Here is an 11,936-nt window from a genome sequence, read left to right as displayed (position 1 = left end):
AGTCCAATCCTTGCCATGGGCAGGGACACCTCCACCAGCCCAGGCTGCTCAAAGCCCCCCATCCAACCTGGCCTTGGGCACTGCCAGGGAGGGGGCACCCACAGCTTCCCTGGGCAACCTGTGTTAGGGCCTCAGGTTGCCAGGGATGTGCATGTAAGGAGAGTTAAAGTAGGGATTTTATATATTATTTTCTAGGAAACATTTTATAAAGCCTCTCTGTTTTTCAGAACTGTAATGACTTTTGCAATTTGTGGCTGAATAAATACTCAGGAGCAATTTCCACTGTCGGTGTTCTCTCTACACTCAATGTGTCAATTTGGTAGTGGTGGTTGCACAGTATCGAGGGTTGCGAGGGATCAACATCAGAAAGAGAAGGTTGAACCCTTGGTCCCCTGACTCTCATTTCTCTGATAACTTTCTCTGAAAGGATGCTCTGCTGAGAGAAAAGCAGCAGCAAATAATTATCTGTCTGTATCCATCCAGAACAGTGTTGTATGGCAGGACCTGAGAGCCTCGCATGCACTGTCAGAAAACACAGACAGGAAGAGGCAATTTTCAGCAGCTCGTAATTCCCCTTATTTGAGCGGGTTTTGCCTGCATCCATCAAAACGCACCTTCCACACCTGAAAGCTTTCTTCCACCACATTTCATACTTCCACACTCCCAGATTTTCATACTCCCACTGGAAAGCTGAGAGGCCTTAGAAAGGCAACTCAAGACGGAAAAAATGTGAGGTTGCTCAAACACAAGGTTTCAGCTGCATGGAAGTTGAACTCAGTTCCTGCCTCTGTGCATTTAAAAGTGACCCTCAGTAAATCAGGGCTCATCCCCAGCTTCCCAGATTGCTGGGGTGCTCCCACCGTGCTTGAGGGCTTGCTGCCAGCACCAGGCGTGAAGCACGACCACTGAATGGGCTCCCAGAGATGCCAGCAAAGCCACCAAGGACAGAAAGTACAAATAATCCACTGTGAATAACAACCAAGATTGCCTCAAAAAAGCTGTTGTTTCCCCTCAGGAAAATGCAATTCATATTTTTCAGTAAAAATTAATTCTGACCAAGGAATTACATTGAAGGAGTAAAAATGCATCTTAAAAAGTCACAAGCTGGAAGCAGTGCCTTTAAATTAGCAAGAGCAAAATACAAGCGGTTGATAAGAGCAGCTAAACTAGACAGTGAAAAAACAGGGCCTGCTAAGGTTAACAGCAACAAGATGGAAATCAAGAATACAAGAAAAATGAAGCCATAGTAAAGACAAGTGCCTGTCTCCCAAAATATGACAAAATTGTCCATTGCGGCACAGAAAGAAAGGGATATGCATTAGTATAGTGTATGCATAAAGAAGGATTGTTTCATAACCGACATTTCCTTAAAATTTTCCATTTCCCCTGAAAGTGGGAAGACTATCAGCCACCGGCTCCCAGCACCAGGCAGCATTAGATAACTTGTACCCAAGAGCTTTAAGAGTCAGCCAAGGAAACGGCGATGCGAGTGCTGGTGCTTATGAAATCAGCTGTAGTGGGACCGTTCCAGGCGGGCAGACGCACAGACAACACTGCAGTGTGCTATTTTCTTTCTGTTGTGGGGTCTCCATGGTTTACCGGTTGCTTTGCAGAGTGGGATCAGGGACACTGGGTGCACTGGTGAGGTTGAGCATCCTCCCAGCCCCATTCTGCAAAAAGTGGTCCTCAGCACCATGTACAGCATTGAAGAAAACAGGCTGAAAAGGAGAGGTTGCTACAGAGACTGGGCTGAGTGTGACAGCTCAGCATGAAGCTGCAGCAACAGATCAGCGGGATCCTTGGATGAAGTGGGCAGAAAGTACCCAAGATGTTGGATCAGACTTGGAGGTGACGCGAGAAGCGTGCACGGGCAGCACGGTGTAAACAACAATTTCCTGGTCCCTCAGCAGCCATATAAAAACATACGGATAGATTTGAGCTTCTTAATCAGAGGCTGCCCAAGCACTGACGTCATTTGGCTGCAAGAAGTCCCAAAAGTCCTTCTCCAGGGACCTCCACTGCATTTTCCCGAAGCTTAGCTACTTCTGAAGCCCACGGCACGGCTGTGGCTGACACAAGGATTTCCTCCGTCTGCAGAGGAGACAGGGGAAGAAACCAGGCTTGCCTAGCTGGGAAACAGCAGGGATATTTGGAGCAGGGGTTGTGGTTGGAGAAGGGTTTCTTCAAAGCGCGAGGCGCCTGGAGCAGCTCCAGGCAGGATGGGAGCAGGACAGATGGCAGAGCCCCGCAAATCTGGACGGACAAGCCAAGCCCAGGACTGCGCAGCTCTCTGGGACATTGCCAAGCATCAGCTCCCACTTTAAAGGCCCCACTTGCTCTTACAGATTCACACAGTGCCCCGAGAAGGTCCCCACAGGGAGATGCTTGTGTTTGAGAAGATCTGTGCCCTGCCTGATAAAGGACGGCATTTTGGAGAGGAGAGGGGAAAGCGGAGCCAGGCTGGAGCATGGAGTGCACATCCCAGCCCGCTCCAGCTCCAGTCCTCACCAGTGGAGTGCAAAACTCCAAACTTTCCACCCCAATACATCTGCATCCCTCATCCCAGCAGGGCACATGCTTCAGCATAGGGATGTTAACGAGGAATTAGGGGTGCACGAGCAAAACTTGAGCTGCCATGATTATTCTGGTGAGGTCTCCGTCTTCTCTGCTCTCCCACTCCTTCTGTGAGCCAAAGCCTGGTTTTCCATGGAAAGGCAACATTGGGGCAAGGGCACACAGACTGTGGTCAGCTTGCAAGGCAGAGCTCTGCTTGGCAGGACAAGGTCCAGTAGACCCTTCTGTGCAAAACAGCAACTCTGTTAGGATTAAATACAAGCTCCTCACAGCATCTCTGAGTCACTAAGGCTCTTCCTGCCTGATGACTTCTCCTCCTCCTCTCTCTCTGGGGTACCTCTCCCTGCTGCTCTTCTTCCTGTGATTTCATCTGCTCCCATGGGAAACCATCATTAAGTGCCTCCCCAGCTTGTTATCTGCTCATCCTCCCACTCAAGGATCTCAGCAACCCTCACTCTTATCACAGCAGGACGTGGAGCTCGCTCTCCTCCTGTGCTGATCCCAGTGCTCTCCTGCTGCCCATCTCTCAGGTCTCTGGCTTGGCTGACACAAGGTGCAGAGGATGCAGAGGAAAGCGATGAGAAGCAAAGTGCTGAGCTCTGCATGGGGAGCTCTTGGAATGGAAATGCCTGAAGCCAGGGGAGGCAGCAGCCTGGCTTCTCCTCTGTGCTAGGGTGCCCGGCTGGTCACCACTGCCCTGCCTGTCTGTCCCAGTACAGACAGTGCTGTGGTACTGGAATTCAGATGCTCACAGGACTGCTCTCTCTGGTCTAGAGCTGTAAATTAAATTAAAACCGCGACAGGGACAGTTAATTAAAGCAGATTAGTGCGAGACTAATTAGGGACACTGACACTGCAACCATCAAGCCCTGCGATGTTAATTAGCTGTTCATTAATGTCAGCTCCCTGTTCAGTACAGAAATATGAACTGCCTATCTCCTGGGCTTCATGCACAGCCGAGCACACAGCATCACGCGGTCACCTCCTCCAAGGATACACCCAGTGTCCCTGACACCTCCCAACAGAGACACCGTCACCACCAAGAGTGAGACCCTCACCACCGCCACCAGTAAGTTCTTCATCACCCAGCACAGAGATACAGCCACCACCAATGGCAATACACTGTCACCATCCTGAACCACCAGAGTCACCGACAGCTGGGAGGTCCCCATCCCCACCCAGCAGCAAGACCCCACTATCACGAACAGCGAGACACCACAGCACCACCTGTAAGCATCTGCCATGTCCCTCATTATGGGACATCAACCCCTTGCCACTGTCAGGGAGCCAAGCATCACCCAGCACCCACCCATATAGCACTCCCTAGAACTAGCACCCACCGACTTCCACAGGACGGACTGTCCTCATTTCTCCTCACCCCCCTCAGCCTCGAAAAGGTACCACGAGATAGAATCATATCAGCTTGGAAAAGACCATTAAGGTCATCGACAACTGTTAACCTAGTACTGCCAAGTCCACCACTAAACCATGTCCTTAAGTACCACATCTACACGTCTGTTAAACACCTCCAGGGATGGTGACTCCAACACTTCCCTGGGCAGCCCCTTCCAGTGCCTGATAACAGTCTCAGTGAAGATATTTTTCCTCATATACAATCTAACCCTCCCCTGGCACAACTTCAGGCTGTGTCTTCTTGTCCTATCACCTGTTATTTGGGAGAAGAAACCAACCTCCCCTTGCTACCCTTTCCTTTCAGGGAGCTGTAGAGGGCAATAAGGTCTCCCCTCAGCCTCCACTTCTCCAGGCTGAACACCCCCTGTTCCGTCAGCCACTCCCCATAATTCATGTGCTCCAGACCCCTCCCCAGCTGCATTGGTCTTCTTCAGACATGCTCCCATCCCACCACTGTGGGCTACAGGGTGCACAGAGCAATTGTAGAACGCATGCAGAGATGTGGGGAGCTTACAAACGTTGTAGAGAGAAACACATGGCCAGTGCAAGCAGACACAGGGTTACACGGCACAGACACAGAGCTACATGGAGCACAAACACAAGTTGGTATGGGGGGTTGCAGGGAGCACACAGGCACTGCAGAGAGGACACACTGGCTGTAGGAAGCCCATGCATGGTTGTGGGGAGACCAAACAGTGACTGTAGGGAGCACACACAGGGGCTGTACGGTGCACACACCAGTTTAGGGAGCACACACCAGCTATAGGAAGCACACCGGCTCTAGGCAGCACACATGGGTTGTAGGGAGTGTACACCAGCTGCACAGACCACATGTGGGCTGTACACATCACATGTTGTTGGGAGCACATGTAGGTTGTAGGGAGCACATGCAGAAGCGCATTAGATGTGCACTGTACAGAGTAAATACAATCTGTAGAGAGTAAACACAGACTTGTAGGGAGGCCAAGTGGGCTGTGCAAAACACACGCAGGTGCTGTAGGTAGCACAGAGGAGGCTGTGGGGATCCCGTCAGTGGCTCTTGGACTGGTCCCATTCAAAGCCACTGGCACCACGCACAGGTCCCCTCAGCCAAGGCTCGCCCTGGCTCACACACAGCCCAGCTGTGAGCCCCACAGGTGCCTGGCTTCAGCCCAGCCACAAGACCTTGCTGCCCCACACGCTGCCCAGCAAGGTCCTGGGGACACAACAGTCCTCCTGTGTTTGGTGACAGCCACAGCACTGAGTTTCCTCACCCAAAGGAAACTGCTCCTGGAATGGAGCTGCTCCCAAATGCATCGCAGCTGTGAGCAGCCCAAAAAAGTATGCATGCTCCTCAAACATGGCCACACTTTCCACCACACAAGCCTGCACTGATTCCCTCCAGGACCAAGCTGGAAAACCAGGGAGGACGCTCACACCTTCTCCTCTAACCTGCATCCTGCTCCAGCACTGCAAAAGCCTTTTTGTGTGATCCATCCATCACCTTTAGCCAGCTCTAGAGAGAAAAGTGTCTTGTGTCTGGTGCAAACTGGTGATGGGGTGGGAGCTAAGTGAGGATGTCCTAATGGGAAGCAATCAGACTCCACTGCTTCTCCTCCCCGAGAGCATATTTAGAGCTTTCAGAAGGAAACAAAACTTGTTTATCTTAACACTAATCAATTTATAGCAATCAAAATAAAACCCATTAGGAGCCATTCCCCATTTGAGTTTCAAAGAGACTTCTGACCCCAGGAGGCTCTGAGCTGATTGATTAGAAATTTCTGACACTAATGTGTGTCTTCCAAGGGTCCAGTGTGGCTTTAATTCCTCTCTCCTGAGACACTGATCATGTGTTAACATCTGTCAGCCCCTTCCTGCACTTAGGGGAGGGTAAATTCATGAGCAGACTGAGTTGCATGGCACAGCTGGGGAGAAGGCAGCATTTGCTGGCTTAAACAGCTTCCAGAAATCTCTTGGGGCAAATAATTTGCATGATCCATTTCGCCTTGGGCAAAAGAGCAGGAGTGCACCAAGAAATAAAAAGCACTGATGCAGAGTGGAGGCAGTAGGTCGAGCAGTTAGAGCTCAGGACTGGGATCTTGCCTTCTGCATCCCAGCTTTCCCCCTGACTCCTCATGTCTCTGGGCAAGCCTGCTCCTCCCCTCCACGCAAGGGTAACAGTGGAGCCCAAACAGCAAAGAAACAAATAGGAAAGGTGATTTCTACTGCATTTGGAGACAGATGTGGGGAGGAGCCTTCATCCTTCAAGATGGAGCATGCTTGGTCCATCGGTGATTTGTACCATGGTGAAGACTACACCTGCCTCCAGTCGACGGCAAAGCTAAAAAGCACAGAAGCCACCGGTCCTGGCATGGGGTCCTGCAGGGCTGGGGGACATGAGCTGCATGTGCAGGCACAGATGATGCCCTGTGAGACGTGCTGCCTTGGGAGCATCACCCCTGCTGACCTCAGACCCATTTGCTGAAGCTGGACCAATGTGGCTGGGCAATAAAAAGTGTATTTGAGGTTGAAATATTTGACCCAGCGATTGAAGGATTCTATCCATTTGCCGCCACATTTCTTTGTCTGATGCAAAAATGCTGAAGGTGGCCAAATGTCTATGCAAGTGTATTTAGGCTAAGGGTATATGCATAGTCATGGGCCCCTGCATGGGGGCAATCGATGAGGGGACAGCATGAGACCAGCGTAATCCCCCGCATGCTCTTCTGCACAAAGAAAAGGGGTGGGAGAAGGGGTGGGAGGGGAAGGGGTGTATCTGTCTGTGTCAAAGGGATGCAGTCTCCTCCTCCCCCCTGCAGCTCGCCCTCCCCAGTAACAGCCCCATCTGTGGTGTGCCCAAGCAGGACCTAACGCCTCTCACTTATTAAAAGCAACCAAACTAAATGAAAGCAAATCAGCCCCGCCGAGCCGCTCTCCCCTGCAGCGAGGTGGTGCTCACCAGGAGCAGTGGGCTGAGTGGGAGCAGTGATGGGTGTCTTGGGGTACTCCAGTGGTTGCTGTGGGCTTGGCTCGGGGCAACCTATTACAGACAGCACATCCAAGGATGCTGAGCCTGTTGCCCTTCAGGCCCTTCTGCAACCCGGGAGACAGAGGAAGAGGAGTCTTTGCTGCCAACACCAGAGGGAGGAACCACTGCCTGACAAGCTGCTGGACTCAGGGCTTGCACGGGTTTCATACCCCTTTGAATGCCTCCCTTCTTCTCTACCAGTATCACCAGCTGGGCAGCCCAGTGTCCACAGCTCTGGTGACACAGGACAGTTGATGCTGTCCACTGCCCGCTGCTCCCCAGCACTGCTGGCTCTGCTCATCCCTGGGACTGACTGGTGCCTCCACAGCCTTGCACAGATCTGAGGCCTCTGGACCCTAGGGTTCTGCACTTTAACCAGGTGCCCTCTGCTGAGCCAGATGGCTGGTCCTCAGCTGAAGCCCAGCAATGAACCAACTTGTTTTACATACTCCAAAGCGTGGGGAAGTCCCCCTTTTCTCATTAGCTTGCTCTAGTGGGTAATCACATAGAAACACATGCCTGTTTTTTTAAATTTGTCTAGCATCAGTTTAACCTTACCGGTTCTTGTTATCCCTTTCTCCGCCAGATGTAAAAGCCCTTTAGAGAATGGTGTTTCCTCCTGGTAATCATCTCACCTCTTAATCTTCTTTTTGAGAAGCTAAGTGTATTGAGCTCTTTCAGTTCCTTGTGGAAGGGCATATCTGTGTTTCTCTGCAGCACCCTCCAGGTTTATTTCTCATAACCCTCCTGAACTGTGCTGAGCAGGGCAGTCTGCTCATGTGGAGGCATTTTTCTGACCTCAGTCTACAGGACAGTCAAGTTTTGCATTTAACTTCTTTGTATGAGATGCAACTTAGCTTGACTTCCCAGACCTCCTCGCTTCCTGCTCATGGTTTCACAGGTTTTCTCAGCAGACACTTTCAGCTCCCTGCCAGATGCAGTTACAGCAGGTCTGGCTCTAACTCACCCATGGTGGGTTCTCCTGTGCCAAGCTACCACCACAGGAATGTATTTAAACCCCAAGCTGCCTTCAGCATCAAATCAAGGTTTCTCTATCCATCTCCAGTGCAGAGGTGGTGTTCTGGTCAAGCTGGCTCCATGGTCCTGGCACACGATTGTTCATGGCATCCCAGTAGGGCTGGTGGGAAGAGACCTCAGAGGTCTCCAGGCCAGACTCCTCCTCACAGGCTGCCCTAAATCAGGGCAGCCATGGCTGTGTGCAGCCAAGCCTTGGGAGTCTCTGGGGACAGTTATGCTCTCTTGGGAACTGCCTCAGCTTTTCCACAGTCCAACCTGAGCTTCTCAAGCTGCAGCTTGCGGCTGCTGACCCTTTCCTATATGATCTGACACTACTGATGGGGACTTGGCTCCATCCTTTTGTAATTGCCCTGCACAGAGCTGTAGTTCTGACTCTTTCTCAGGATCTTCAGTGGGTTCCCTCCACCTTGCTGAAATCTCCTTGTGCCATGCTCCAGCCCTGGGCTGAGCACCCAGCGGGTCAAAGCTGCATCCCACCACTGTTCTGCACAGCACATGATCACAGCAGCCCTCCTCTGCTGGCTGCTCAGACATTGGGATACAGCCTCCAGAGATACAGTGGCTCTGTCCTGGTTTGCTGGGACAGAATCACAGAATCAATTTATTTTAATAAATCTGTTTTCAGTTCAACCCATAGGTCTCCTTTCCTTTCCCCGGTTCACCTCCTCAGGTGGGGAGGGGTCATCAGGTGATAGAACAACTGCCCAAACGAAGATGCTCTGCCAGCCTAACAGTGGTTGAAGAAAACTCACTGAGATCTGGAACAGAGCTTGACATGTCCAAAAAGACACCACGCAGACAGAAAACCCCAGCAACGTGACATGTTTCCTACTGGCATCCAGAGTTCAAGCCCACCAAGGGTGACCCGCCGCTGCATAATGCATGAATAACATCCCCATCAACGCACATATTCATGCACAGGTGGGGAGTGTCGATCATCGTGGCACAGATCGTGGCACAGGCTGGAGCAGGGGGTGACGAGTGACACGGCGTAGCCTCCTGACGTCCCCAAATTAGCTGGGTTTACCAGAGCTAAGGCCACTCACAAAGAGTGACAGCAAGATCTCAGGGTGCTGAGTGACTGGGCAATAACACAGCAAATGAAATTCAGTGGTGACAAAAGGAAACTAATGCACTTGGGGTAAAAGAGCCCTAATTATACAAACACAATGATGGGCACTAAATTAGCTATTAACATGCAGGGAGGAGATCTCGGCAGCACTAGAGATAATTCTCTGAAAACATCAGTTCAAAGCTCATCCATCATCAAAAAAAATGAGAAAATGTAAGGAATTATCAAGGAAGGAACCCGGTGCAAACCAGGAATGTTATTAAGCCATTGCATGGAGCCATGTTCTGAGCAGTGTTTGCAGTGGTGGTCACCCTTAGACAAGGTCAGGAGGTAGATGATAGAAACGATTAGGGATACAGAGCAGCTTCCATATGGAGAATCAATCAACTCAGGACCTTCCACTGGAAAAGAGACCACTCAGGGAGGTAAATAAAGCCATCAGCAATACAGGAGACATGAATGGGAATAGATTGCTTGCAATTTCTTACAGTATGCAAGGACATATTTTTTAACGTGGTGCATAATTAAATTGCATAACTTACTGCCACAAGGCACTGTGGGCATTGAAAATATGAACAGCACGCCAGAAGACAGGAGGAATCAGCACTCTATCCATCCCTTATTTCTTCTACTGTCTAGCCAGTACAGACATTTGCAAACCAATAAATACCAAGGAGTTTCTGGAAAGGTCATTTTTTCCATCATGCACACAGACGTGCTCAACACGTGGGAAACTGTCTCTCGGACACCTCCTGGGTGTGTTTTTGGGTTTGCATGGACCTACTGGTCAGCACCCACGTGACCTCCAGCTACCACGAGCTGCAGCCAACAGTTTCCCTAGAGACATAACTGGGAGGATGTTCATTTCTAAAGCACACTCCAAGCTCTAATAGGTACCTTTTAGTGGGCCACGTTAACACCAACATCCAAAACAGAAACTGGAGGGGCTGCCAAACAAAAGTGCCTTGCTCTACTGAGCTATCTGTGAGCACTGTGCCCTACTCGATGGACTAAGGAGAGTCATAGTCTCCCATGAGAGCGGCAGGATCCACAGCATGATGCTGTACTAAGGACCATGGGCTGTGTCCCTGAAGCCCCAGCACCCCACAGATGTGAATGCTGCATCAATGTGGTCTCTAAAGCCTTGATCTTTGCCCTTGCAATACATGTCCAACTCAGCCCATCCGTCACTCATGCTAAATCTGCAGCATGGCACCCATGCATGCATTTAAACCTGTTCTAGGAGGCTGCTCCCACTCTTCTGCTGGCCTCCAAGAGCTGTCTGTGGAATAAGAAACCACCCCAAAACAGATCAAAGATGTCTACAGAGAGGCTGTTTAAGGGGAAAGAGCTTCTGGGCTTCCCATCTGAGGGGTATGTTTCCCTTCATGCTCAGCCCAGTGATTAGTGCTCGCCAGGGAATCGGAGCTGCAAAATGAATTTGAGAAGACAGAGCAGTGTCAGGCTGTTAGTAGCTCAAAAAGGATCTTGGCTCCCCTGAGCACAAAGCCTGAGCACTTACCATGCAGACCCCTGCGATGGATTTAACAACCAAATGCTTCCAAGGCCGGCAGTGGCCTCCCTGCGAGGCTCTCCCGCCCTGACTCCTCCCCAAGGAGACCATTAGCACCTGAAAACGGAGAAGCCACGGCCTTGGCTACGGCACCTGGGGTACAAGATCCAGGGCTACGAGACAGCTTCATGCACCACCGCCACGCCAGGGCTCGTATTTTTGGAAACAGCATCCCAGAGGGCCGCAGTGGATGCTGCTTGTTCTCGCGCCAGCCCTGACTGTTTTGGAAAGTTTGGTTAAGCTCCATTTGGCTGCCTCCGAGTTATTCAAGCACAGAAAGGGGGGTTATTGGTTACAGGAGGTTTTTGATTTTTTTTTTCTGAGCACAGTTCAGTCAAGAAATCAGATTTGGCCTGCCTGGGTCAGCTCCTGCAGTGAGGTGAAGCAGCCTCTTTACACCAGCGCACAAAGTCGTGGCTAACTCGGCAGAGTGGTATTTAACAGCACCTATTTGGAGCTTGCAGCCTGGCTCTGCTCAGGGCAAGAGCCCCCTTCTTTGCAGCCCAAATGTCTACAGCACCATTCCCTTCCCTTCATTTCTCTTCACACCTCTGGCAACATCCGCTCTCTCCATGCACACATCACTGGGCGCTGCTGTACCATGCCCATGGTTTTTTGGGGAAGGCTGGGCAGGAGCAGCCAGAGTGGGTCCAGGTGGCCTCACAGAGCCAGCGCTGCACTCCCAGACACTCCAGGACTCCCCCTCCTCCTCCTCAGCTGCTCGCTAGCCCTAATGGCGATAATAAAGAAACCTCTGTGCATCTCCAGGGAAGCGGGACTCGGAGAGGGGCACAAAGACTCCCGCAGCTGTGTGTTTGCAAACAACCCAGCTGAGCTGTGAAGAGGGGCTGAAAGCAGTAATTGTCTTTAATTAAAGGAGGTTGGAGGCATCTCAAGCTTTGACAAAAGACATTTCCAGTCTGCTAGCAGCTCTAGCACTCGTCGCTGCTGCAGCCACAACCCGGCCTGCAGGTTCGAAGGCGGTGTGTGGCAGCGGGGACATGAGCATGCCAGCCCGAGGGTGCCAGGGCAATGCCAGGCATCCGCAGGGTGTGAGAGCTGTGCACACTGAGGAGCATACAGCAAGGCAGCTCACAGACAAAATACCTGGGACCCCTGCAGGACTCATGCTTTGTACCAGATCTGAGCCAGATGTGCCAGAGTCCGGACGCAGCAGCTGTCCAAAGCTGTCCCACCCTTCAGCTCAACCTGGCTGCATGCGTCTCTGCCCAAGGGTGTCACCCCCAGCCTGGCTGGCA

This window comes from Mesitornis unicolor, unplaced genomic scaffold, assembly GCF_000695765.1.
Source record: "Mesitornis unicolor isolate BGI_N332 unplaced genomic scaffold, ASM69576v1 scaffold9355, whole genome shotgun sequence".
Taxonomy (NCBI): Eukaryota; Metazoa; Chordata; class Aves; order Mesitornithiformes; family Mesitornithidae; genus Mesitornis; species Mesitornis unicolor.
This window is presented reverse-complemented; position numbering follows the sequence as displayed.